Here is a 12,302-nt window from a genome sequence, read left to right as displayed (position 1 = left end):
AAGCACATGGAGCTTTTTGTGCCTGTGGTTAAGAGAAGTGATGAGACAATTAATGAACCATGAATAAAAAAATGGTAAATTCAATAAATTGTAATTGTAGTTCCTTAATGGTAGTAGGTATTGGCTACTCAGTCATTGCCCATGTCCATTTGAATACTGCTGGCATAAATAATGAAGGGTCAATCTAACTAGTGGAAATGCACATATGACAAGTGGAAGGAACATTTCTTGGTTTGGTCTTTAGGAACAGGTTAAAATCTCTCTGATGTTGAAGGACTTTTGCAACATGTTGACAATGTTCGCTCAAGCTCTGAAACCAATATAAATGTATGAACTTCCAGTGCACCTCATGAATGAAGTCCTTGACTACAAGGAGAAAGTTAACCAATCCATAGGTCATGACTAAATATTCATAATGGTCAATGGCCATGACCGAAGCAATCTTCCAGTCTCCCCCCTTGCGTATTTGCATGAGGTTGTAGACATGGTGAAGGTCTAATTTGGAGGATATGGAGGCTTCTTCAAAGTGTCTGAAATGAAGGATAGTGGATACTGAAACTTAACCATGCTATAAACAATACAGGGCTGCAAACCTCCATCCTGCTTGGCCAGAAGAAGCAGCTCGATGCAGCAAGGGTCTTAGATAGATGGATGTATACCTAATGGAGTGCTTACTTAAGATATCCGTTTATGGCCTTTTGTTCTGGCATGGAGAGTGGTAAGATTTTGCCCTGGGGCACAGATTCACCCAGAATTGGGTCAATTAAACAGTCTCAAGCCAATGTTTTGGAAGCTGGGTCACTCTCTTTAAACGGAAGATGTCACTGTAAAGAGGGTGTATCAGAAGTGTTCACAGTCTGTTTCACTAGAGATCTTTCAACCAAGATACCACAGAAGGTCAGTTCAGGAAAGATGGGTGGATGGTTGAAGGGACTGAAAAGCATTGTGGAAAGTCACACCTCAGAACTTCTCCAGACTTTCAGTAGTAAAGAGAATCATTCTTGACATGACAAGCACCAGCTTGGAGAAGTAGTGGTCCAACCTTGTAGCAGATATCTTGCTGACTGAAGGGCTTACCAGTTATAGATTCTGCTTGGTAAAGGTTTTTTATGGTAATCTTTTGGTGTTTGAGTTGGTGGCAGACATTCTCGAAGAAGTTCTGGCCGACCCATTGTCAGGGAGAGCTGAGAGGGAAATAGAAGCATAAGGGATAGAAAGCTGTTCTTATACAGAAAGTGTAATTTGGCAGATGTATAACTCACCACAGGCTGATGAAGACTAATTGTACATGATAGCAAAGCATGTCCTTTATCTACACAGTAAAAACAGAGACTCTAGGCCAGCCTCCTCAGCCTCTCACTGAAAGGTAAAGTTGCATTAGTTTTTCAGCACTTTCCTGCTCTGGCTTGCAGGAGAGCAACATCAAAATCTCTTTGTTGAACTGGAGGTTTCAACTGAGGTTGGAATGAATCTCTCTAATCTCATATTATCACTCTGTGTGGTGATATGCAGCAGTAGTTAGGGGTTTACACCTTGATGGTAATTCACCGCTTAAAGATATTTCTCAGAAAAATCTTGAATCTGCATCTTATTCCGTTTCAGGCTTTAAAGCTGATCACTTACCAATCCTTTATTTGTAGAATGAAGAAAGACCTTTCCAAAGTGGGGAACAAAACTATTCAGTGAGTAGCAGGTTCTCCTTGCACCCAGAACAGATGGTTTCTGTCCATTGGAGTGCTTCTTCTGACACAAGGGAAATAATATTGAAGATTTTACCCCAACTGGTAATGAAACAGTGAAGCTGCATCTCGAAAACCAATGAACACTGGCCACTGGTAGGGCTCTGGATTGGCCACAGGATTGAGAAGGAATGAGGTCAGTAAGCATAAGCTGTAAAGGCTTGTTTGAGATTGTCTACAATTTCCTGAAAGGAATCTGGAGGGCACTCATTTTTCTTGGACATTATAGTCTTCTGCAACAGAGCTACTCAGGAGGATGAAGTTCACTGAAACAGTTTATTTACAGTGGGATAGAACAAGCAAACAGGTAAGTATGGCTTATTAGATCAGATGATTGGAAGGATAATATAGATAATAAAATGATTCTGTCCTTTTAGGTAGGTCATGAACACTAGAGGGAACAGATGGAGAAGGTATTAGTCCAAACTGGACTACATCGATAAATAGTATGAGACCTGATGTAGCATGAAGGTAAAGTCAGCCTTCTCCACACAGCTTATTTTGAAGTGTGAAGAGTTATTTACTGTAATCATGTGATTAACATAGAAGTCACGTCTTGTGCACATTACTCTCTGGATTATACATTTTTTGAACTGGAGCCGTATCTTGAATATCATAGCAGAATATCTTGCTATGTGTACTGCTCAGGGCACTTATGGTGGAATGGAAAAACCACTGAAGCGGTAAAAGAAATATGCATAGCGTGGGGGTCAGAGGACAAGGATTGAGATCTGCTTTGGTAACGCGTAATGATGATTGGAGGAATCCAATTAGAATTCTGGGTATTGTGAGGATAGTGACTGGAAGGTGAGAGAGCCTGGCTGATCTGTGACAGCATCCTGGATGAAAAAAAACAGCTCTTTACTTTTCAAGGTTACATCTCAAACTTATGAATGTATGCCTCTTTGTAATGATTCACTTGCTGCATTCCTCATTTAGCTAAAGGCATCTGCTGAATGAATGAATGAATGAATGTAAATAATGATATATTGCTCTGCCACTGAATGTCTTTTATCACTTTTATTTAAAAAATACTATTATTGAATTGTTTCTGTAATGATTTAAACTAGGGCTGGACAATATTGTAAAAAAATTTGTATGATATCATGTTTTATATCATTCTGTATTGATAATTATTGAATATTTTTTAACAATACATTTAGGTATATTAGGTTTTTTTTTATTTAACCACTTTATTTTAATTTACCACCATTACTAACAGTCAAAAACAAAAACAAAATATTTAAACAAAATATCTGATCTTTTTAAAATAAAATAAGTGTTAAAAAGACTTAAATTAGATAAATAAAACTATACAAAGTGTGTGCAATGGTAAAGTGTAAACTATAAGAAAACTATAAAGTGAGAATAACAATGATACAGTAAACCTCAAACTCTTCTAAACTAAACAAATTATGATAATCAAATCTAAACTTTCAAGAAAATTGAACCAACCATCATTATTCAAATACATACTGCAACATTACAACTTGTGAAGTTGAACATTACCACTACGCTAAAAAAACATTCAGATGGGGAGCTAGTGGCTGGGATGCACAAGAAAATAAACCAAAAAGCCACTCTGGAGACATCTTTACATCCTTTATTTACAATCTCCTCAGTGCTGCTATGCGACACTCATTTTTGCATGTGTTGATATTATGACCTGAAGAAACATGATCACGCTCCCCTGGCGTCTTTCTGTACCTAGGAGACCATCAACCGTTTTCTCAGAGAATGACAAAAAGACAAATCATTGCTGCAGCTCCGATACAAGCTTATGGAGAAAAGTGCACTGCAGTGTTTGGATGCGCAGTGTTTGTCTCAGGTAATTAGTCTGCCGTTATTACTGAAATGTGTATATTCCATACAAGTTTGAAGCAGATTGGTCTACTTACAAGAATCGCAGTGCGCTTGCAGCATTCGGAAAAGTAGAGATACTTTCAATTAGGTGCACCTGTAAAATGCGCGTGCATCATGTGTGCGCAGCTTGCACAACATGTGCGTGTCGCTTCCATATGCGCGTCGTGCAAGTCGTATGCCTTCACTGGAAATGACAAACTTACACCCTGAGCTTGGCATTGCTTCCAAGGCGCACGCTCGGCAGCCACATTTTAATAAAACTATAGTCTTCATACCGAAGCTTCACAACAAACTTTTTTTTTATTGTTAATAAATAAAGATTTTTATATCAATAAATACAGATACTGATTTAATTGCCAAGCCCTAATTCAAACTCTTTCTTCATGAAAGTGTCTTCCTGAGGTGTAAATTGAATGAGGAGGAAAAACTCCAATTCGAGTTCACCATATAAAAGACACATTTGTTTTTTCCTTTCAAGAGTCAATAAGCAAAGGCATGTAACTCTTTAATGAGATGAGATGTAGTGGAGGTTTAGAGACGTAACCCCTTTAGACCTAATTTAGCCCTGTCTTGTTTTCAGGAACTTTGTTGGACACACACTGGTGAGCACATGTACACACATTCAACAAAAAGCGAACGTCTGGGAAATGTCAACAAACACTAGACTTCTCAATAGTTACTGGAAAGGCCACAGCTACAGAGATGTTTCCAAGCTTTTCATTGAAGGCGCCAGTGTCACGCGTTCAATGCCATTCGTTTGAAATACTGGACCTTTGCACAACAGCAGACAACTAGTTTTCTGAAAGTCATAAATACCATTAGAAAACTTGTTCTGGTTGCAGTCCTGACCTGGCGAAAGCCAACTGTGACATTTCTTAAGATTTCCTAGCAGATTATGTTTGGTGTATTCATACTGAAGAGTGCAGTGAGAAGAACGGCGATGTGAAATTGCAGATGTGCGTTCAAACAGAACTATGGGAACTCAGAAGGTCATGACAGCAAACAGTGCTGCTCTCACACATTTAATAGCTTGAATACTTTGGCAACATAAGATCAAATGACATTGCATGTGAAACAAGAATTTGATTTGTATTTGCTTGGTTAACTGCAACCAGGATCAGCTTAAAAAAATGTTTCAGCCAAAGCTGGTAGGATCATTTTCACATATGGGTCAAACAAACAATGGGTTGCCATGATATCTTGACATCTTCACTTGAAGCCAAGTGCTCATGATGACATTTAACATCATTTGGCTCCATCATGTATTTTCACACCCAGCCATTGTGTCACGAATGAGCACAATAAAACATTTGCCGAAGAAACTGGAAAACATAAGAGGACAGCAATACGCATAAAATCATTTGTTTTCGAACTCATTTTCACATCATTTAAAGAAATTTCATTTTCCCCCTGTACGTGCCTAAATTAACTTAAATTACCTTTAAAACAGCATGTAAAGTCATGCTTGTGATTGCTCTTGTGAAAGTAATGTACTTGTCTTTTTGCGTCAACTAGACGGAAAGTAACAGGAATTGTTCTCTTAGTTGAAATATGTGTCAGTGTTACTGTGAAATATCTTAATAAGAGTGTTTTATGTGTCTGGACAAGCTTGTCTCCTCACAGCCAGATTGCCCTCATCATTAGACTTTATTTGAGCTGGACCGAGTTGACTGAAGCTGCTTTCTCTGGTTCATTTACGCTTCTCATGAAGCATCACAAATCAGAAAAGACACATGTGTCGCTCCTTTTGTTCTATGCTCAGACAAATCTATGGAAAGATATTTACTTGTATTTATTACTTCCTTGAAACCACTAAAAATCGAGATGGAACACAATAATTTCAAAATGGCAAATACTTTTGTTGTTAAATTATCATTGGGGATGCTACTTTTTAAGCAAAGCCTGAATTATTAATAATCCAAATATGTATTTTCAAAGTTTTTGCTGTTTGGAATTTGATGTTTAATTATGCAGGATCATTTGCACAGTTTTTAGATATAAATTTACAGTTGTCCTCTAAATCTCATTTAAAGTTTGCGGGAAAGAAGTCATACATCACTAATTTGTGGCATGTCGAAACTTCAGAACCAATCAAATCTTCTTCCTTCATACTGCTGAAGACAGGAACTTAACAGTTGATGTTAATGCCACAGACATGTTATCCTGTAGCCCAATACTGGTTACTCACTGAAGCTAAGCAGGGCTGAGCCTGGTCAGTACCTGGATGGAAGACCATGTGGGAACCCTGGGTTGCTGTTGGAAGTGATGTTAATTAGGGCAGCAGGGGGCACTCAACCTGTGGTCTGTGTGAGACCTAATGCCCCAGTGAGGTAAAGGGGAGACTATACTGTCAGTGGGCGCTGTCTTTCGAATGAGACATTAAAGTGAGGTCCTTACTCTCTGTGGTTATTAAAATCCCCATGGCACTTCTCGTAAAGAGTAGGGGTGCAACCCCGATGTCTCGACCAAGTTCCCTCCATTGGCCCTTACCAATCATCCCCATCCACCGAATTGGCTGTATCACTAGCTATGTTTCCATCCACCTATTTTTATGCACATTTTGGGTATGAAAAAACGTTTGATGGAAATGTCATGATGTGCATAAATTTAAAAAATGTGCATAAAAACTTATGCGCATAACCAAGTTGGATAAACTTTTTATTCGATAAGAAAAGATAGGATGGTAAAACTTTCACCGCACAAATTTCAGAATGCACATTAAAAAGGTGATGTGATTTTGGTATAAGAGATCATGTGATGATGAAAATGTGTGTGAATGGACAAACCAGCAGGCTGAACACATTGTAAAACATCTGAAATGTTGTTTTGGTCATTCTAAAACGCCTTACCGTTTAAGTATTAGTGTCATTATATTATTAATGACCTCCAGAGCGTCTGTGCTCCGCGCCTGACACTTTCAAATGCCACCGCACGTTCACTGCATGTCAGGATTGCCTTCTGAGGCACAAGTCATTTATTAAATGAAGAAAAGATTCATGCAGCTTCTCCTACAGCAGCAAATTCCATTTTTACTGTTGATATTTTGTTCCTGTTAATCAGGAAGTGACGATTTTATTCACTTTGACTCGTTGGATGGAAACGCTGCTTTATTTGCACGTCTTTTATGCTATAATCCAGTTTTGCGCATAAAGTTCATATGCATTTTTGGATGGAAACATAGCTACTGTCTCTCCACTCCCCATATGGCTGGTCTGTGGTGAGCACACTGATACCGTTGTCATGTGGCTGCTGTCGCATCATCCAAGTGGATGTAGTTCACTGATGGTGGCATGGAGAGACCCCCCTCATGATTGTGAAGCCCTTAGAGTGTATGGCCATACACAATAAATGTGCTATATAAATACACATTACATTACATTAACAACTGAATTTTCTAGTTTTCTTTTTTTTTAGAATTACATTGTTCACTATTCAAGTTTCTGTTAATGGTTGTAATGTTTAAAAAATGTTTCTTTTTATTTCTGGATGAATGCTCTTTCGAATTGTCTTTGAATTATGTCACATCACAATTCAGATTATAATAAACAAATTGTAATCAGGAAAATGCAGTACCTAAATTATTTAACAGCAGTAAATGTCATATAAGTGCTAAAATGTATGTATAGAATAAAGTGTATATAAAACTTAATGTCTTTATACATTTAGTTGTGTTCACAAATTCACCCATAGCACACAGTTAGTCCATATTCAAGGATTAAAACAACAAACTCATGTAACTGTGATTTTGTAAGTTTTCAGATTGCTTCAGTCCCACGACATGACTAATTCAAAGGTTATGAATGCACACACATGAAAACTTAAATCCCTCAAGTTTCATGAGACTGCTTGGCATTTAAGACTACTGCAAAAAACCCAACCTTCAATGAAATGTTTGCTCAGAAAACAGAGATGTCCTATTTTTCTTGCTGTATCTGCATTCTGTCATGTTGTTTCAGAATTGATCTTTTGTTGAAGTTTAAAAACAGCACATTTTAGAGAAACAAATGAATGTGACAGAAGTCTCTGTAGAGGGTTTCTAGCTAAGCGTGTAATGCAGATGAAAAGAGGGAGATGCACCTGTTCTGATTGGATCTGCTGCTCCTTTTTGTTTTTTCTCTAAATTCATCTAATGTCTCATGACACATTAAGCAAACAATTCATTCATTTATCATAGAACATAAAACAGCACTATAACTAAATACACTACATGACAAAAGTTTCATTGCCTATCCAAGTTTTAGGAACAGCAAATAATAACTTGACTTCTAGTTGATCATTTGGTATCAGAAGTGGCCAAAATAAAATATAATCATGTCTTAATTAAGGTCTGACTTTGCTTAGAGCAAGTCTTGTCACTTAACAGAAATAATGTACAGTATCGAATATAAAGTCATGGTGCAGTAGAAAAAGCATTAATATTGTGTATGACTCCCATGAGCTTGGAAGACTGCATCCATACATCTCTGCAATGACTCAAATAACTTATTAATAAAGTCGCCTGGAATGACAAAGAAAGTGTTCTTGCAGGACTCCCAGAATTCATTAAGATTATTTGGATTCGTCTTTAATGCCTCCTCCTTCATCTTACCCCAGACATGCTCAATAATATTCATATCTGGTGACTGAGCTGGCCAATCCTGGAGCACCTTGACCTTCTTTGCTTTCAAGAACTTTGATGTGGAAGCTGAAGTATAAGAAGGAGCGCTATCCTGCTGAAGAATTTGCCTTCTCCTGTGGTTTGTCATGTAATGGGCAGCACAAATGTCTTGATACCTCAGGCTGTTGATGTTACCATCCATTCTGCAGATCTTTTGCATGCCCACATACCGAGTGTCTCCAAAACTCCAAACCATGACTTTTCCTTCAACAGACTTGACCGATTTCTGTGAGAATCTTGGGTCCGTGCAGGTTTCAATAGGTCTTCTGCAGTATTTGTGACAATTGGGATGCAGTTCAACAGATGATTCACCAAAAGAATCTACCTTCTGCTACTGTTCCAAATGATCAACTAGAAGTCAAGTTATTATTTGTTGCTTTTACAACTGGGATTAATAACAAGATTTTTATCAGATAGTGTAGACATTAAGCCGTTTTAACATGGTGTTGGTTCTTTCTGGACTTTTTGGATCAAAGATATTTTGGATGGAATGAAAGGATGGTTGATGGATGGAGTGTAGGAACAATTGATGGATGGGTTGATAGTTGGATGGATGAATATACAGACAAATGCTAGATCAACAGTTTGAATGGATCGATGAAAGGGCAGATGGGTGAGAATGTGGTAAAATCTAAAAACGTGGTAAAAATCAAGCAAGGGCTTTTCTTTTTCTGGATTGCTTTTCAAAACTGTCGGTTGGGTTCAGGGAAGTGTGTGGGTGCTTAATCAGTATTTTGTAAACACTATCGGTTGGGTTTAGGGAAGGAGGGAGGGTCAGTCAAACAGTTAGTCAGTCAGTCAGTCAGTCAACCAGTCAGTCAGTCGACAGCGGCCTCTGGTGGATTTACTTGAGAAGAGCAGGTGCGAACAGCATTCGCGAGAGAATTTGAGATATAAATAAGTGTACACAGTGGCCTCTGGTGGATTTACATGAGAACAACAGGCGTGAATGGCACTTGCGAGAGAAATTTGAAATCTGAAAATGTGTACACAGCGGCCTCTGGTGGATTTATGCGAAAAGAGCAGGCGTGAGCAGGCGTGAAGCGGTTTCTAGTGGATTTGCGAAAACAAAAACTGCAAAAAACGTAGCTCCTGGGACGTATTTGGCGCTCTCCAGAGATGTATAGAGCAGTACATTTTCAGAAATGTATGTATGAACAGATGGATAGATGAATAAAGGGGTGAATATATCAATGGATGAGTAAATGAGTGGGTGGATACATGGTTTAATTGATGGATTGGTCAGTAAATACATATATGAATAGATGATGTTAGATCGGTTGATAAATGAAAAGTTGGATTGGTGGATGAATTGATGCATAAATAGATTGATGAATGGAGAAATAAATGGAGAAATGTAATTTGTGCCCAGCATACCAGAGGTGCAATTCTGTGTCATCAAAATATGTGAACACATATTTGACTTTTCACTTGCGCACTCTTTCCCTGATGTGACTGGAATGCAAATATGCAAAGACAGGTACCGGGGAGACGGCGCGAGCTATGTTTTAAAGAGTTGAGTTTCATGTTTTGAAAATATTTAACGCATACAGAGTGCATTCTTCAATTCGCCCCCTGACAGCGCTGGATGTTTGGCCTTGTTGTACAGCAGACACCCCCTGTTGTTTCGTTCCTCTTCCTCTCAGAGCAATCTACAGTATGGGGTAACACATTTGGCAACATTCCTGTTTCCTTTTAAAAGGGGCCATGGCAGTGAACACATATGCATGTAAAAACAAACTCTCAGGGACAGGTTAATAGGACCCACAGTCCTCATAGGGATTAGAAGAGGCACTGTGCCCTAAAGTCTGGAAGTCATGTTGTCCACAGGCCAACATTCAATAACGGCCCATACCGGCAGGCATTTGATTTGAGTAACTAAACTCGAGATACTGACACCTAGTAAGCGTAAGAGATGTTTTTAAAGCAGCTGAACGAGACGCTATAAAATTCAATCATAATAGATGTGTAAAACTCATGGAGATTTTTATACAAAGCTAAGAAGACTGTTTCCCCTCAGCATTTGTATATGACACCTACGTGCAAATCAGTAACCCAATAGGCCCCAACCAGGAGTAAAGAGAAATTTAAGTCCACTTGAGTCCAAATAAAATGAAGAATGTGACATCGTAAAAGTAATGATTTTCGGAACAAAATAATAACCCGACCCAAGTCCATTACTTCAAATTGTGCAGCAGACATTCCACTAAACTTCCTTTCACCTTCGAAGAGCAGACGCAGCCTCCTTTCCCCTGGAGGACACATTAAAAATCCCTCCAAGTCGTTAGGGGTTTGTTGAAATCCAAAATATTCCATTTATTAAACTTTTTAAAAGAGATGGAAATGTGAAGTGTAGAATAATGTTATAAATGGGGCTTGTGACTTAATTAAGTGTAGCGAGGCTTGCCTCGGGGCAGTGAATGACTTAATGGCCCGGCATGAGAGTGTGACTGACTGCCTGCATTTCTTCTCACTGCTAACTGAATTAGTCAGCAATTAGAATTAGTGGATTAGGACGTCAGCGCTAACAAGGAACATTCCCAGAATGTTCTTTCAAAGTTACGCTTTTGTTTTAACGCTAATAGAACGCATATGAAACCATTTCGAAACATTATTCATCACACTGTCATATTTAAACAAAAAGGATTAGAATCCACTTTGACTCTTCTGGTTGTAAATAATGAGCAACAATAAATTATGGGAAAATGATTCCCTTCTACACTTGCCGGCCAATTATAGGTACAAGTTAGGTACTTACAGGACAAATTAAGGTACATATAGTATACAGGATTGGATTCTGTTTGCATTCAAGTCTGCCAATATGGTTCATGGCAAAAATTCAACAAGGTGTTTGAAAAAATTCTCAGAGATTCAGATTTCACACTTGGTTGATGACATTCATGATGTGAATCTCCTGTTCCAGCACAACCACTAGCTGCTCTTTTGGCTTTTGATCTGGAGACTCTGAAGACCATTTGATTATATTTAAGAGGAAACCAGCTGGAGATATTTTGTGATATATTGTGTGGTATTCTTTTGGAAGTAGACATCACAAGATGGAGATGCACTCTGGGCATAAAGATATGGATAATCAGATACTCTTTCAGAACCTTACAACACTATCCCTCTAGAAATGCTAGATCAGAAAAATAACTATCTTATAGAGTTTAGTTCCAACTTTGCTCAACAAACCATTCTGCACTGCAAATTTTAGATAGTTGAGTTAAAAATAACACTCCCTCAGAGTTTATATAATAATAACAATTTTGAAAGAGTCAACATTATCAACACTGAGAGAGTGTTAATTAGCAAACTCTTATAGTGTAAAATATCTGTTAAATTTACAAAAAAATACCTGCAGCTGTGGTTGCCAGAATTGTTCGGTGAAAAATATGGAAGTTTTATAGAAATGTATTAATTTGCGGAAAATAACCGTATTTCATGAACTGATGCAATGTTCAGTTTACAAAATCATAGCTTAGTGCACAAAAATGTAAAGTCATTAGATGCAATAATGTGTTCATGTGTGATTGCAATTAGCAAACAGATTTTCACTGCATTAGTAACTACACAGTTACCTTTAAACAAAAGAAGATGCAGCATAACATCAAATACCCTTAGTTCATCTTGGACTTGAACACAGACGCTAATATCCTCCACAATGGTGACACAAAAAACGTTTTGCTGTTTTTTTTTTCCTTTCTTGATTTTACGGAAAAATACCGGCTGCTGTAGTCGCCAATAGTCTACTATTTTTAACATTTTACATTCGGAAATTCAGTTTACAGAATATTTCTGTTAAAAACACATTCCACAGTCTGTATTTTTCATCGAGGTTTTTGGTATACGCAGTCGAGTAAGACTATGTTTAGGTGTATTAAATTAGCATGGTAGGTAAAATAGGCAGAAAGCCCTTCTACAAAAGAAGGATTGGACACCCGTTGTCGTGACCATGTCTATATGCTTCAATCCAAATAATTGTTGTTATGCTATTTACCAATTAAGTGATTTAATCAACCAATAGCTGAAGCAGTTTTCCTTAA

The sequence above is a fragment of the Danio rerio genome, chromosome 5 (assembly GCF_049306965.1).
Source record: "Danio rerio strain Tuebingen ecotype United States chromosome 5, GRCz12tu, whole genome shotgun sequence".
NCBI classification, from domain to species: Eukaryota; Metazoa; Chordata; class Actinopteri; order Cypriniformes; family Danionidae; genus Danio; species Danio rerio.
Note: the sequence above shows the minus strand (reverse complement) of the source record.